Here is a 17301-nt window from a genome sequence, read left to right on the forward strand (position 1 = left end):
GGAACAAGCATGCAGCAGTCAAGGTCAATTCAAAGTTAGAATGCCTGATTTACCATCTTACTAACTTGTTCTTAAATCAATGAAATATTGTAGCCTTTGGATCAGCTTTACAGCCAGGCAACTATCATTCATTTTCAGTAGCTGAGGGCCAGCATTGGCAGCCAACATTATTGTCAGTACAGGTTTTATTTAATTCTCTAGAAGCCAGTGATGACCCAAATAATGACCCTAAATGTTTATGTACTTTGCAATTTTCCATCTGCCAATATCAAATACGCTTGTAAATACTGTATATTTAACCTTTGCTTTAAATGTAACTACATTTCTGGTTGTCTGGATATCTGCAAGCAAACCAGCAAACAAGGGGGTTGATAGACAGACAAAAAGAAAAACCATAGTTGTAAGGGACAACTGAAGACATTTGTGGACTTTAAGGGCACATCATAAGATAGACTTGCACACAGATGTATAATAAACACATTTATTGATTCAAAGTTAAAACCATCGGGGCTGCACATTCGGGGGACACCTATCTGTCTGGTCCAGGGGTTACCTCCTATTGGTGGTCATATGTGGCCCACTGTTAAATGTGGAGCCTTTGATTTTGGGCTTTTTCGTCTTCCACATTATATACAATATTCATCTGTTTTTACAACTGAATTAGTCAGGATACATTCTATGCCCTTTATATTGATCCCGTATAGGAGCCCATACTTACAACAGTGGATATTGTACTAAATCTAAAGCCCAAACAACCAGACCCCCATATATGCCATCGGCTTTACATTTCACCAGTGGGATATATTCATCTCTCACTGCTCTAAGTGTAGACTTTGATGGTGCTTTTGGTCCCATCTATTCCCTGTTTCCGCCCAAAGCCAATTTTTTGCCTTGTTTGCTTGGAGAAGAAAATTATTGTCTGTACCTGGTCCTGATGAAGCTTACTGCGAAACGCGTCTACCTTTGAGCAGATGTACCTTTATATCCACGCACTGTTCGATATGTATTTTTTTCTTTATACATGACCAACTATCTAGTCATGTCTACTTATAAACATGTTGGGTGACTTAGACCTTCTGTTTGGTCATGTTCACCATTTTTTATGAATAAGTGGTTTTAACTTTGAATCAATAAATGTGTTTTTTATACATCTGTGTCCAAGTCTATCTTATGATGTGCCCTTAAAGTCCACAAATGTCTTCAGTTGTCCCTTACAACTGTGGTTCTTCTTAATATCCGGTACAGTTGGGCATGGTAGGCAATCAGCTTCTAACATCAGCTTCTTCAATCAAGCTTTGGCAATAAAACCTGGAAACTGATTGGTTTCTATGCAGAGCTGCACCAGATTTTTCACTCCCTGGTTTTAGTAAATCAACCCCAAAATGTTTTTGTAGCAAGACTGGATAATATTTTCTGTGCACTTTTACTGTCTGGGGTTCTCTTCCATAGATTGCCCCTCATTTGCCATAGACTATATAGCACTATCGGTAGCTCTGCTGCTCCTCGGCGGGGACTCTGATGGCCATTCTAGTGAGATGTACATGACCTCCAGTGAGGGCCTTTGGTGAAATGCAGCCCTTTCTTCAGGGTGGGATAAGACAGGGTACTGAACTGCTAGAAGGGTATGCTACAGACAGGGCTTACATACACTATATTACCAAAAGTATTGGGACACCTGCCTTTACACCCACATGAACTTTAATAGCATCCAAGTCTTAATCCATAGGGTTTAATATTGAGTTTCCCCACCCTTTGCAGCTATAACAGCTTTAACACTTCTGGGAAGGCTGTCCACAAGGTTTAGGAGTGTGTCTATGGGAATGTTTGACCATTCTTCCAGAAGTGCATTTGTGAAGTTAGGCACTAATGTTGGAGAGAAGGTCTGCCTGGCAGTCTGCAATTGATCCCAAAGGTGTTCTATGGGGTTGAGGTCAGGACAGTCAAGTTCCTCCACCCCAAACTCGCTCATCCATGTCTTTATGGACCTTGCTGTGTGCACCGGTTCAAATCATTTGGTGGAGGGGGATAATGGTGTGGGGTCTTTTTTAGGGGTTGGGCTTGGCCCCTTAGTTCCAGTGAAGGGAACTCTTAAGGCATCAGCATACCAAGACATTTTGCACAATTTCATGCTCCCAACTTTGTGGGAACTGTTTGGGGTTGGCCCCTTCCTGTTCCAACATGACTGCTCACCAGTCCACAAAACAAGGTCCATAAAGACAAAGATGAGCAAGTTTGGGGTGGAGGAACTTGACTGGCCTGCAAAGAGTCCTGACCTCAACCCGACAGAAAACCTTTGGGATGATTTAGAGCACAAGCTGCGAGCCAGGCCTTCTCTCCAACATCAGTGCCTAATCTCACAAATGTGCTTTTGGAAGAATGGTCAAACATTCCCATAGACACACTCCTAAACCTTGTGGACAGCCTTCCCAGAAGAGTTGAAGCTGTTATAGCTGCAAAGGGTGGGCCAACTCAATATTGAACCCTACGGACTAAGACTGGGGTGCCATAAAATTTCATGTGGGTGTAAGAGCAGGCGTCCCAATACTTTTGGTAATATAGTGTATATTGTGGTCCAGGGCAGTTGGGCTGCTAAGATAGGAACATAACCACCCACACACCACTTTGCTTACTTTCAATCATACATTTCTGCATATAATAAAGATTCCAAAATCCAACCCTTTTTGTTGGTGCCATCATTATTGCTGCTGTCCCTATAGTTGGTGCATTTATTGTGGTACAACAGTTGACTGAACCTACAGTTCTCGCCTTCTGGGCCTGTACACCCAGAACCAAACTGCCAGCAAATAATGTGAAAGTGTTCCATTTAAGGTATCATATCTAAGTGTACCAGCATAGAATAGGCAATCTGTTACTTTCAGATTCCCCACATCTAGCTTTCAATGAGGATAGAGAATTGATTGAGTTAGGAGGGGATGACCAAAGACAAGTGACGTAGGATGGCAAGAAGTAGAAATCCAGCCCTGGCTACGGAGCCAAAACATGGACAACGGGTGTTTGTGATTGAGGGTTCCATCCACAGAAATGAAAGAGATATTGGGAAAGCCTTCATCTTATTAAGACACACTCATAGACCTTGTCCTCTGCTAATTAACTGTTAAGATCCCTTTACCAGTTCATCTAATTATTTTCTCCTTTATAAGCCAAAAACCTGTGCGGCCCAGTGCCTAATAAGAAATCTGACCTGGCTTTGTAGCTATCACCTAAAGACACTCTGGGGGGGATTTACTAAAACTGGAGCATGCAAAGTCTGGCGCAGCTGTGCATAGAAACCAATCAGTTTCTAGGTTTTATTGTCAAAGCTTAAATGAACAAGCTGAATTTAGAAGCTGATTGGCTACTATCCACAGCTGCACACGAATCTGAGTGCTCCAGTAAATTTTCCCCAGAGTCTGTTTACCCATTCTGTAAAAAGTGACTGGTTCTCTTGAAAGAACAAATCCCCACTGATACTCACTTACCCTCCCTCTCCTCCATTGGGGCTGGAAGTTAAAACCCTGTCTAAGCTCTGTTTTAGAGTTTAAGATGGTTAATGACCACCTTTTATCTCTTATGAGACAGTGTCCAGGCATTAAGATTGGTTCTTTGAGCCCAAGTACTGGATTCTGGGAGGAAGGACTGTAGGCCTTTTATACCTGGAAACAACGGGTATTTTCTGAGGCCCCAGCGAGTGGTGGGGATGCATGGTGAAGGTGATGGGTTAGGGCTTTTTCTTTCAAGAGAACTTGTCACTTTGTCTTAAGATGGCAATGTGACCGAGTATTTCTAAAAGAAATCTATCAGAACAAAAATATTGCCTAATACACACGATAAGAAAATCAAACATATAATTGTCCCTTTTATTGTTTGCATGCTAATCTCATATCGAAAACCAATAGGTTATTAAAGTTATGAAAATTCTTGTACAACAGAATACAACTTTGTAATTAATGTAATGTTTTTTATTGTATTGTAATGTATTCTTTCCTTTCTGAGCATGCATGCTCTTGGTCACATCATTTTTTATTCATACAGATACTACTAATTACAGGAAAATTGTTTGTTCTGGTATTGTACGAGAAAAATCATCGTTCTTGCCCCCTTCAGATATTTTCACATGAACTGTCCTGTTCGGCTCTCGAAAGCTATGTACTAATGATCAGATTATCGGACGATCGCTCCGAATATCACTCTGGTATTTTTCGTTCAATTTTCTCATTGTGTGTGTTAGTCCTTAGCCTTCACTCTGCTCTCTGATTACAACCACCTGCATTGTAAGTTATAAGAAGTTCACAAGAGGAAAGAAAGAGAGAAAGTAAAATTTTTGACCATTCTTCTTTGCAAAATAGCTCAAGCTCTGTCAGATTGGATGGAGAGCGTCTGTGAACAACAATTTTTTAAGATTCTCAATTTGATTAAGGTCTGGACTTTGACTGGGCACACATGAATATACTTTGACCTAAATTATTCCATTGTAGCTCTAGCTGTACGTTTAGGGTTGTTGTCCTGCTGGAAGGTGAGCCTCCACCTCAGCCTCAGCCTCAAGTCTTTTGCAGACATTAACAGGTTTTCTTCTGAGATTGCCCTGTATTTGGCTCCATCCATCTTCCCATCAAATCTGACAAGCTTCCCTGTCCCTGCTGAAGAAAAGCATCCCCACAACATGATGCTGTCACCACCATGTTTCACGGTGGGGATGGTGTGTTCAGGGTTATATGTAGTGCTCGTTTTCCACCACAGATAGCGTTTTGCTTTTAGGCCAAAAAGTTCAATTTTGGTCTCTCTAGACCAGAGCACATTCTTCCACATGTTTGCTGTGTCCCCCACATGGCTTCTCACAAACTGCAAAAGGGATTTCTTATGGCTTTCTTTCAACAATGGCTTTCTTCTTTCCACTCTTCCATAAAGGCCAGATTTGTGGCCTTGTCTTGGTCATACTTTTCAGATATTTATTTGAAAAAAAATTGGAAAACCATTTATTTTTTCCCTTCCACTTTACAATTATGTGCCACTTTGTGTTGGTCTATCACATAAATCCCAATAAAATACATTTACATTTTTGGTTCTAACATGACAAAATGTGGAAAATTTTAAGGGGTATGAACACTTTTTCAAGGCACTGTAGTTCAGGCTCACTGGAGCCTTACTCCTCTATTTCAGAAGGCATTAATAAAAGTCTTCAAGTACATTTTTTTTTTATATACACATGACTAATCTGAAAGTTGTTCCTCATTACGCTTCTCTATGTTACATAGTTACATAATTAGTGAAGTTGAAAAAAGACACCAGTCCAACCAATGATGTGTGTGTGTGTGTGTTTGTGTATGTGTTTGTGTCAATAGTACATTGTATACCCCTGTATGTTGTGGTCATTAAGGTGCCCTTCTAATAGTTTTTTTAAACTATCGACGCTCTCTGCTAATACCACTGCAAGAGAATTCCACGTCCTTACCGCTCTAACAGTAAAGAACCCTTTACGCAGTTTAAGGTTAAACCACTTCTCTTCTAATTTTAGTGAATGGCCACGTATCTTTTCAAATTCCCTCTCGCTAAAAAGTTTGTTCCCTATGCTAGGGTCACTAGTACAATATTTGTACCTTGATTTCATATCCCCTCTCAAGCGTCTTCTCTCCAAAGAGAATAAGTTCAATGCTTGTAGTCTTTCCTCATAGCTGAAGTCCTCCAGTCCCTTTATTAGTTTTGTTGCCCCTTTCTGGTCTCTCTCCAGTTCCAGCACATCCTTCCTGAGGACTGGTGCCCAGAACTGGATGGCATACTCAAGATGGGGCCAGACCAGAGTCTTGTAGAGTGGGAAAATTATAATTTTATCTCTGGAGCGAATCCCCTTTTTCATACATGCCAGTATTCTTTTTGCTTTGCTTGCAGTAGCTTGGCATTGCATGCCTTTGCCAAGCTTGTCGTCTATTAGGACCCCCAGGTCCTTATTCATCCTTGATTCCCCCAGAGGTTCACCCCTCTTGAGTAACTTGCAATCATATTTTTGGCACCCAAATCTATTACCTTACATTTTCCAACATTAAACCTCATTTGCCATGTAGTTGCCCACCCCATTATTTTGTTCAGGTCTTCTTGTAAGGTTTCCACATCCTGCGCAGAAGTTATTGCCCTGCCTAGCTTTGTATCATCCGTAAATACTGAGATTGAGCTGGTTATCCAAACCTCCAGATTGTTTATGAATAAATTAAACAGGATTGGCCCCAGGACAGATCCTTGGGGGACCCCATTTTCCACACCAGACCATTCCGAGTACTCCCCATTTATCACCACCCTTTGGATTCGCCCCTGAAGCTAGTTTTCAATCCAGGTACTCACCCTATGGTCCATACCTACGTACCTTAGTTTGTACAGTAAACATTTGTGGGGAACTGTGTCAAATGCCTTTGCAAAATCCAGATACACCACATCCACAGGCCTTCCTTCATCTAGATGGTAGCTCACTTCTTAATAGAAACTTAATGGATTGGTCTGACAATAACGATTTTTCGTGAATCAATGCTGATTACTACTAATAAAACCGTTTTTATTACTAATATCTTGTATATAGTCCCTCATCATCACTTCCAATAGCTTGCAGACTATTGCTGTTAGTCTAACCAGCCTGTAGTTTCCAGGGATATATCTCGGCCCTTTTTAAATATTAGTGCCACATTGGCTTTTCTCCAATCAGCTGGTACCATTCCCGTCAGTAGACTGTCCATAAAAATTAGGAACATTGGTCTGGCTATCACCTGGCTGAGTTCCTTAAGGACCCTCGGGTGTAAGACATCTGGTCCTGGGGACTTATTTAAGTTAAGTTTTTCTAGTCTATTTCTGATTCAATCTTCTATTAACCATGAGGGTGCTTCCTGTGACGTGTTATTAACATTAACATTACAGTCTAGGTTACTGTATCCCCCCAATTCTTTTGTGAAGACTGAGGAGAAGATTTTTTTAGAATCTTTGCCTTCTCTCTGTCCTTCATTACCAAGTTCCCTTCATCATCCTTTATGGGGCCAATATGTTCTGGCCTCACTTTCTTACTATTCATATACTTAAATAATTTCTTGGGGTTTTTTTACTCTCTTTCGCTATATGCCTTTCATGTTCCATCTTAGCCGCCCTGATTGTGCTCTTACATTTCTTATTGCATTCTTTGTAATGTTGGCATGCTGCCTATGACCCCTCAGCCTTGTATTTTTTGAAGGCCTTTTCTTTTATTTTTATATGCATTTTTACATTGTAGTTTAGCCACCCAGGGTTTGTTTTAGCTCTTTTAAATCTGTTCCCTGTTGGAATGCACTGGCCAATACCTTTATTTAGTATGTTCTTAAAGCACTCCCACTTTTCCTCAGTGTTCTTTGTTCCTAGGATTCTATCCTATTTAATGTCGTCTAGCAAAGAGCATAGTTTAGGGAAGTTAGCTCTTTTGAAATTAAGTGTCTTTTTAATACCCTTGTGTTTCTCATTTCTGTGATTTATGCAAAAACAAATTGATGTGTGGTCACTGTTTCCTAAGTTGCCCCGTATTTCTACATCCTCAATCAGGTCTGTATTATTGGTAAGCAGTAGGTCTAGTAATGCATTGTTTCTCGTTGGTGCGTTCACCATCTGACCCATGAAATTATCCTGCGAAACATTTAGAAAATGCAAGCCTTAGACAAATGCGCGGTTCCTTCTGCCCAGTCTTTATCTGGATAATTAAAATCCCCCATTATAATGACACTTCCCATCCTTGCCGCCATTCCAAGCTGTTATAGGAGGTCCGCCTCCCCCTCCTCCCTCTGGTTAGGGGGCCTATGGTATACACCCAGTTTTAGTTTTTTCCCTTTGAAGCTCTACCTTTTCCACCTCTTCCCTAGCTCCAATAGTGATATTGTCCCTCATATTCACTTGCACATCATTTTTGATATACAGGCATACCCCTCCCCCTTTTTTACCCTCCCTATCTCTTCGATAAAGGGAATACCCCCGAATGGTTGCCAGACAATCAGGAGAACTGTCAAACCAAGTCTCTAAAATTCCCACAAAATTGAAATCCTCCTCATACTTTAGCAGCTCCAGTTCTTCAATCTCGTTAGCCAGATTTCTAGCGTTGGTAAGCAAACCTTGTAATTTTGTCCGGTCGCATACTATATCCTTGTTAGATGCTATGAGGCTGCAATTCGGATTTATCAACTTACTTACCTTGTGTTTTGGAATTCAGGTCACCCTACCGTTAATGCCGCCAATATTGCCCGCTATGACCTTGCTCCCCGCTGGCTAGCTCTGCATCTGGACTCTCCCCCCCTATCCCCTAGTTTAAAACCCCCTCTAACTTTTCAGCATATTTAATTGGATGTTCCATCCCAGGACTGGCCTCCTTGACTCTTTCCCCTCTACCCTTCTTACGTGTCACCCAATTACTCTGCTCTGGTGCCTGCACCCTTGGAGCTCCACCCGCCTCTGTGCTGGCCCCTGCAGGGTACGTTCCCAACTCTCCTTTAGTATTGAGATTCTTCTCTGTGTTGCTTCCCTAGATTCAGGACCTGAGCTTCCAGGGAAGCAACGTGCTTACATTTTGTGCAGCAGTATTCAGTTGATCGATGAACGCATACACGCCACAAGATGTGCACTGAGTCGCATATCCACAACCGCCGGGCATCGTACCCACCTAATTTAATGGGGATACTCCTAGGGGATTTTACTCTGTCCAAATTAACTTTTAACTAGCTTCCTTGCAGTGTTAGCTTTCCTTGCCTCCTGGGCAATCTCTAATTGACATTTTTGTTCTTTGTAATCTTTTCCAAGAATTCACTGTCTTTGCTCTCATTTTGCAGATGCAAACCCCAAAAGAATAAAAAAAAGAACAGAAATATGGGAGCTGCCATTACTAACATCTTGGAAGTGAAAGTGCATGTTCTGGGACTGTAGGACTTGATTCACACCTTTGCATTTTTGCTTGGTGCGTTTTCCATTGAAATTGATAGAAATGCATTAAAAAGCATGTCAAAGCATTGTGACAACCATTGATGTGCATGGCGATATTTAATTTTATCTGTTCATGTGACAACACTGAAAAAATGACACTTTGCTACAATGTAAAGAAGTGAGTGTACAGCTTGTATAACAGTGTAAATTTGTGTCCCCTAAAAATAACTCAACACACAGCCATTAATGTCTAAACCACTGGCAACAAAAGTGAGTACACCCCTAAGTGAAAATGTCCAATATGGTCCCAATTAGCCATTTTCCCTTCCCGGTATCATGTGACTTGTTACAAGGTCTCAGGTGTGAATGGGGAGCAGGTGTGTTAAATTTGCTGTTCTCGCTCTCACTCTCTCTTACTGGTCACTGGAAGTTCAACATGGCACATCATGGCAAAGAACTCTCTGAGGATCTGAAAAAAAGAATTGTTGCTCTACATAAAGATGGCCAAGGCTATAAGAAGATTGCCAACACCCTGAAACTGAGCTGCAGCATGGTGGCCAAGACCATACAGCAGTTTAACAGTACAGGTTCCACTCAGAACAGGCTTTGCCATTGTCGACCAAAGAAGTTGAGTGCACATGCTCAGCGTCATATCCAGAGGTTGTCTTTGGGAAATAGACGTATGAGTGCTGCCAGCATTTCTGCAGAGGTTGAAGGGGTGGGGGGGGGTTAGTCAGCCTGTCAGTGCTCAGACCATATGCCACACACTGCATCAAATTGGTTTGCATGGCTGTCATCCCAGAAGGAAGCCTCTTCTAAAGATGATGCACAAGAAAACCTGCAAACAGTTTTCTGAAGACAAGCAGACTAAGGACATGGATTACTGGAACCATGTCCTGTGGTCTGATGAGACTAAGATAAACATATTTGCCTACAGTAAAGCATGGTGGTGGGAGTATCATTGTCTGAGGGTGCATGAGTGCTTCCGGCACTGGAGAGCTACAGTTCATTGAGGGAACAATGAATGCCAACATGTGCTTTGACATACTGAAGCAGGGCATGATCCCCTTCTTTCGGAGACTGGGCCGCAGGGCAGTATTCCAACATGACAACCCCAAACACACCTCCTTCTTGCTAAAGAAAATGAGGGTAAAGGTGATAAACTGGCCAAGCATGTCTCCAGACCTAAACCTTATTGAGCATCTGTGGGGCATCCTCAAATGGAAGGTGGAGGAGCACAAAGGTCTCTAACATCCACTAGCTCCGTGATGTAGAGTGGAAGAGGACTCCAGTGGCAACCTGCGAAGCTTTAGTGAACTCCATGCTCAAGAGGGTTAAGGCAGTGCTGGAAAATAATGGCGGCCACACAAAATATTGACACTTTGGGCCCAATTGCGACATTTTTACTCAGAGGTGTACTCACTTTTGTTGCCAGGGGTTTAGACATTAATGGCTGTGAGTTGAGTTATTTTGAGGGGACAGCAAATTTAAACTGTTATACAAGCTGTACCCTGACTACATTTACATTGTAGCAATCTTTAGTGTTGTCACATGAAAAGATATAATAAAATATTTACAAAAATGTGAGGGGTGTACTCACTTTTGTGAGATACTGTAAGTACATCCTATTGGCTGAATGTATGAAGTAATATATAAATAGTGGGCATTAACCACTTCCCGCCCGCCCTATTACAAAATGACGGCGGGAATGTGGTTGTGTTATCCTGACCGGACGTCATATGATGGCGGCAGGATAACACAGCTCTGGGCGCCCCCCCGGGGGGCGCGCAGAGCGGTGATCGGTGATGCGAGGTGTCAGTCTGACACCCTGCATCTCCGATCTCGGTAAAGAGCCTCTGACGGAGGCTCTTTACCATGTGATCAGCCGTGTCCAATCACGGCTGGTCACATAGTAAATAGGAACAGCCGTTGATCGGCTTTCCTTAGTTCGTGCCTGACAGGCACGAGCAAAGGAGCGCCGATCGGCGGCTCCCCTGACAGGGGGGGGGTCGGCACTGGTAATCAGATCATTGATTACCAGTGCAGACCCTCGGGGGGGGGGGAATCCACTAGATCCACCAGGGATGCCCACTATGACCCCAGGGATGCCCACTATGACCCCAGGGATGCCCACTATGGCCACCAGGGATGGCAATCAGGGCTCAGGGAGCCCCCCATTGCCCTCCCCATCAGTGATGCCCACCAGTGTCCTCCCTATCAGTGCTGCCCACAAGTGCCCATCATTGCCATCCTTTAGTGTCGCCCACCAGTGCCCATTATTGCCCACCAGTGCCGCCTATCAGTGCCCATTAGTGCCCATTAGTGCCGCCCGTCAGTGCCACCCATCAGTGCCCATCAGTGCCCACCAGTGCCGCCTATCAGTGCCCATTAGTGCCCGTCAGTGCCACCTATCAGTGCCCATCAGTGCCACCTATCAGTGTCCATCAATGCCGCCTATCAGTGCCCAGCAGTGCCGCCTATCAGTGCCCACCAATGCTGCATATCTGTGCTACCTATCAGTGCCGCCTATCAGTGCCGCCTATCAGTGCCACCCCATCAGTGCCACCCCATCAGTGCCTCCTCATCAGTGCCTGTCAGTGCAGTCTCATCAGTGCTCATCAGTGCAGGAAAAAACTTATTTATTTACAAAATTGTATAACATAAACAAAAAAACTTTTTTTTTTTTTTCAAACTTTTCGGTCTTTTTTTATTTGTTTAGCAAAAAGTAAAAATCGCACAGGTGATCAAATACCACCAAAAGAAAGCTCTATTTGTGGGGGGAAAATGACATAAATTTGGTGTAGGTACAGTGTTGCATGGCCGCGCAATTGTCATTCAAATTGCAACAGCGCTAAAAGGGGAAAATTGGCCTGGGCAGAAAGGGAGGGAAGTGCCCTGTATTAAAGTGGTTAAAGATGTCAACATTTTTTAATTAATTCCCTCTAGTGCATCTAGAGGGACAGTTGTGCACTTTAATTTGGCCAAACCTGAAGACAACACAGTGAGATGATTCAATAATGAAGATGTACCACTTTTCTGTCATCACCCTCTCTTGTTAATGTGTGGCACCGAATTCATTAAGCATCCGTGATACTTTTGGTTCTGACAGGTATTCTATCTATAAATTCAGGTAATTCTAAACTGCATCACTTTTACATTGTAGTGCAATGACTGTGCCAAATGAAAAATTAAGTATGGACAGTCCGTGTTTTACAAAAGTGGAACTCATTAAGACCAGTGACAGTGACCACTGACATCCTCAGTGTTTTCACATGAAAAGATATAATAACATTTTTACAAAAATGTGAGGGGTGTACCCACTTTTGTGAGATACTGTATTTCCATAAAAATCCATACAATGTTGACTGGTTTGAATTATAAAACATCAAGGATGTAGTTATAAATATAAATATAAAACTCATATTAATGGTAATAGTGATAATATTAATTGTATGTCAGATCTAATTCCACCCTAGCTAATGAGAGGGGCTGATCAAATCTGATCTACTGACTACTAGGTGATTCTTTCCTTTTCTGTAAATGACAGATGTATGGTGCTACAAATACTCTGCAAAAGATTAATAAGTTGACTTTTTCTCTCGAAGCTAGACACAAGAAGACACAAATGGGAAAACTAATGCCCCTATAAGCCTGGGGCTTTAGCGGTTTGGCATATCGAACGTCGCAGGTGTCAGCAAATGGAAATGGTCGGGAAGGTTAAAGATAGACTCACCCATCTGTATAAACATAAAAGACCCTCAGGAACTGATGTATGTAGTACATAGGGATTGGAACACAAGACTAGATGAAACACACCCCCACTGTAAACGTTATCCTTACATGGCCGCATGTATCTTAAGGTCCTCATTGAGTCCCCTGGGAGTAAGAGATCTCAAAGTAAAGATCCAATAGGTCTCCTTCTTACACAATTTTCGGAACCTCCTGCCACAGTCTAGATCTCTATCTATGGCCTCGATGCCAAAGACCCTTAGACCAGACAGGTCCCCAGTATGGTACTGCCTGAAATGCCAGGGGACCGAGTATTTGTTCCTCTCCTTCATTCACATTCTTATTCGGAATGTTGGATTTATGTTCACCGAACCTTACTCTCAGTGGGCATATCGTGCGCCCCACATAGAGAAGGCCACATGGACATATGAGACCATATACAACATAATTTGTATTACAATTAATAAAGTGTCTGATCTTATAGGTGCGACCATCACTTCCCTAATTCGTTTTTCTTTCTGTCCCACATGAATGAGCAGGACCCACAATTCTTCACTCCGCATTTATAGTTTCCCTTATGGTCGAATATTAGCTAACATAATAGATGTTCAGGAACTACAATTCCCATCATGCCTATTCATGTCTGTGAATGTCAGAGTTTTACAATTCCTCATGGGACGTGTAGTTGCGCAACAGCTGGAGGGTTGTAATTTGGAGATCCCTGGCCTAGGCGGTTGAAGCGGAAGTGAGTGCCTTTACCTGTCAAAACCAGGTACCCGCTCCACCCCCCCCCCCCCACCCACACACACACACACAAAAAAAGTTCTATTTGGTGAAAAGGGGGGAGGGTGGGGAGGAAGAGGCCTTAAAGCGGAACAACCCCTTTTGGGTGGAGCTCTGCTTTCAAGGGTTGAGTTACTATAGGCAAATAGACTGTGCACTTTGCAAGTACACGTGGACTAATTTTTCACAGATCTTAATGAATGTGGTGACGCATCACTTTTGTAAAGTGTACCCAATCGGGTGCAAAAAAAAAAAAAGCACATAATTGGATGATGGAAATTACCAGAGCTTCACCACATTTATTAAGCTTTGGTAGAAATGAGTGCAACTGCACTTGCAAAGTGCACAATCTGTTTGCCTTTCATAAAAACAAATATAACTTTTGGGAATATAATTCAATAATTTTTGTGAATAATGATGGTTATGTATGAAAGAGTAAGTTTCCAACTGCAATTTATTCAGTTGAAATCTGAAAATCAAATAAAGATTCTGTAGGATTGCAATGGGAAACATGATTTTATTTTTCTTGAAGCACATTTCATTAAATTTGGGATTAAAGGTACACTTTTTGTGTGAACAGAAAACACAAAGCTATGAGAAAAATCCAACAGTTGCAAGATGTCTACAGCTTACAAACTGTAAAGTTATAGATTTGAGTCAATAAAGGCTAAAATCTGTAAGGTGGATACTAAAACTAAATGAACCAATGATGAAGAATGTCAAAGCAAAAGCACAGCTGCTTCTCCATTGTAGACACCAGTTCACAACAATAGGGTATCCTGGATCTGGAATTTGTGCAGGATACAGGAACTAAATTAATAGGCACATGAAGAACCTTAGCTGTCGAGGACATTTAAAGGGCAAGTCGCTCCAGGCTTGACCATTCCTCTCCAGGAAAAGCCCAGTGTGCTCCAAGAATATATACAGTCAACCAGCATGCCTTCATAGCCTGCCTCTCTGGGATAGGCTGGGGCTGCATCAAAATGAATGCTTCCATCTACAAAACTCCACATCTATGATCCAGAAGCTTCTCAAGCTCTCTAGGGACAGAGGGAGCTATGAGGCAGGCAGCAGCTGAGCACACAAAACAGACCACACTAGTAGAGTGCAGCTACACTAAAAACAGTGAGGCAACTAAATTTACCTATCAAAACACAGCTCCGCAAAATACGGTGAGGCTAACACTAAACCTGTTTATCTAATCCCAGCACCTATCTAGGAGGGTGCTACATCAAAAGAGGATTTTTTGTACTCATCATAAAATATTTTTTCTCTTTGTATATTGGTTACTACTGGGTATATTGCTTAATGCAGGAAAGGGCCACTAGGTACAAAACCCACTCAAAATGTCAAACATGATGTCACTGCGCTTAGAGTTCCACATGTGTGGTTATGAGTAAGCGATCTTTAGAATCGTGAAACGCGTCAACCAGTCGAATGTCCCTGTGATGTACTGTCTGTATTAATCTTTGATGAGGAATTAAATACTTTGATTTTCATCAATTCCTGAGTGCGGTCAATTTTTCTTTTTGGCTGTGAAGTATTTGGATGACGGATCCGACTCGCACCAGAATACCTTGTCTCACCTGAGCGGCTTTTCTTTGTCAGTATCATTGAATCCCCCGCTGATGTCAGCCAGTAGGAGGGGAGGAGAACGGTGGGCGGTCATGAGAGCGCTGCTCTGAAAAAAGGTATAAAATAGCATTTTTTATTTTTTTTTATAAAGCATGTACATTGTGACACATAATAGTATCTAACACTGGGGATTGTAGCAAAATAGCCAATTTATTTAATAAACAGGACGGGGGCTTTAGGTACTGACACTAGCTGACAGGCAGGGAGACGAGGACAGAGGAGAGCTGCAGATAACGGAGGCACATAAACTGATCACAGTAACAGGGGCTCAGCAACCATGATAAACCATGGTCAGTTTACAGAGGGGAGGGCAGAACCAGGCAGGATCAATGAGGTACTTTAAATTATACAAAGGGCCAAATTACAGAGCACCAACACTGTGCTGTTATTTATGCTGTCAAGGATCAGGATCCATTTTTTTTAATTTTTTTAGGGTAACAACCATTTTAGGATACATACTTTTTAACTTTGGCACTACTTTAACCATACTTCCTTTAGGGCTCATTCACATCAGGTGTATTGAGTGGCATTGATCACCATAAGTTGGACGCAAGGAAACGGAAAAAAAAAACAAAAACATTCTTTATGTGCCCTGTCCACAGTATACAAATGCAGACATGATGTATGTTTATACCACACAACACACAAAAACATGTCAATGCAATAATACCAAAAAAAAAAAAAAAAGGATGAAAAAAGTATTTTGAGCCTGTACATATGCAAAAAATGCATCGGAAAAAAAAAAACAGTTCAACGCACAGTAAAATGCAGCATGATGCAGTACAAATATACAGATTTAACGCGCATGTGTGTTTTTATGCGCATGTGGTGTAGGAATGCCACCTCATCATTAAGGGCTCTTTCACACGGGCGATCTGATCAGATCCGCCTGTCAGTTTTTTAGGCGGATCTGATTGGATCCTCCATGCAGCTCTATGGGGCAGCGGGTGTCAGTGGAGGTCACCTCCGCTGACACCCGCTGCCATCCGCATCCGATCCTGTGCTGAAATCTGGACGGATGGAAACCCTATTTTTCCATCCGTTCAGTAATCGGAGCGGATCTGATGAGAGCGGACAAGCGGTCTGCTCTCCTCCGATCCCCCATAGAGGGCAGCAGGTGCTGAGACACCTCCCTCTCCGCTCTGCAAGCAGAGACGGAGCTGTCATCCGCCCGGCTCAGCGGGGATCGCGGATCGATCCCCGCTGAGCAACACGGATCCACCTGCGGAGGCGGATCGTGTGAAAGAAGCCTTACACAGGTTCTGTGGCTGATTAAGGTGGTAATTAAACTCACTTAGTGTCTTATGTGCATTATATCAGCCTCAAGACCTGTGTAAGGGCTCTTTCACATGGTCCGTCTCCGTAGGTGGATCCGTGCTGCTCAGCAGGGGATCGTAAATACAGATCCCCTGCTGAGCAGGAAGGTGACATCTCCCTTTCCGCTCTGTGTGTGGAGAGGGAGGTGTCAGAGCCCCATGCATCTCTATGGGGGAATCGGATGAGAGCGGACCGCCTGTCCGCTCTCATCCGATCCCATTTGATCCGATTTGCTGGACAGATGGAAAATAGGGTTTCCATCCGTCCGGATTTCACGGATAGGATCAGATGCGGATGGCAGCGGACATGTCTCCGCTGCCCCATAGGGATGCATGGAGCATCCGATCAGATCCACCTAAAAAACTGACAGGCGGATCTGATCAGAGCGCTTGTGTGAAAGGACCCTAATTAATCTGTGTCCTGGATTAAAGTGACAAGATGACAACCCTAATGTAGTGTAAATGAGCCCCAAGGCGCATCCAATATTCAGTGTAATGCAGCCAGGCTCACTTTTCCCCTTCGTTGGCGCCCTGCGTGAACTCTCTTCTTTCTGAAAGTTGTACTGTTGAAATGTACACAGGACACTTTAATCCAGGACACCTAATATTTACACAGGTTCTGAGGCTGATACAATGCACATAAGGCACTGAGTTTATTTATCACCTTAATCAGCCACAGAACCTGTGTAAATAACTTGTGCCCTCTGCCCTGGTTTAAAGGGAAGAGGTGACAACCCTATACACAGCCCTTCCCAATACATCTTCTTTTGCAACAGGTTTTGAAAATCCCACAGAAAGAGGAATTCATTGTAGACTTGGAATGATAACTGCCAGCAATATCTACAACGGTTTATTTCCCAGACCAGGTGCCACCTGTGAATGGAATTCTACATCTGTAAAACAGAACAAACCGCTTATTGGAACAGGTCCACAT

Source organism: Pelophylax lessonae, assembly GCF_965119305.1.
Source record: "Pelophylax lessonae genome assembly, chromosome: 3".
NCBI classification, from domain to species: Eukaryota; Metazoa; Chordata; class Amphibia; order Anura; family Ranidae; genus Pelophylax; species Pelophylax lessonae.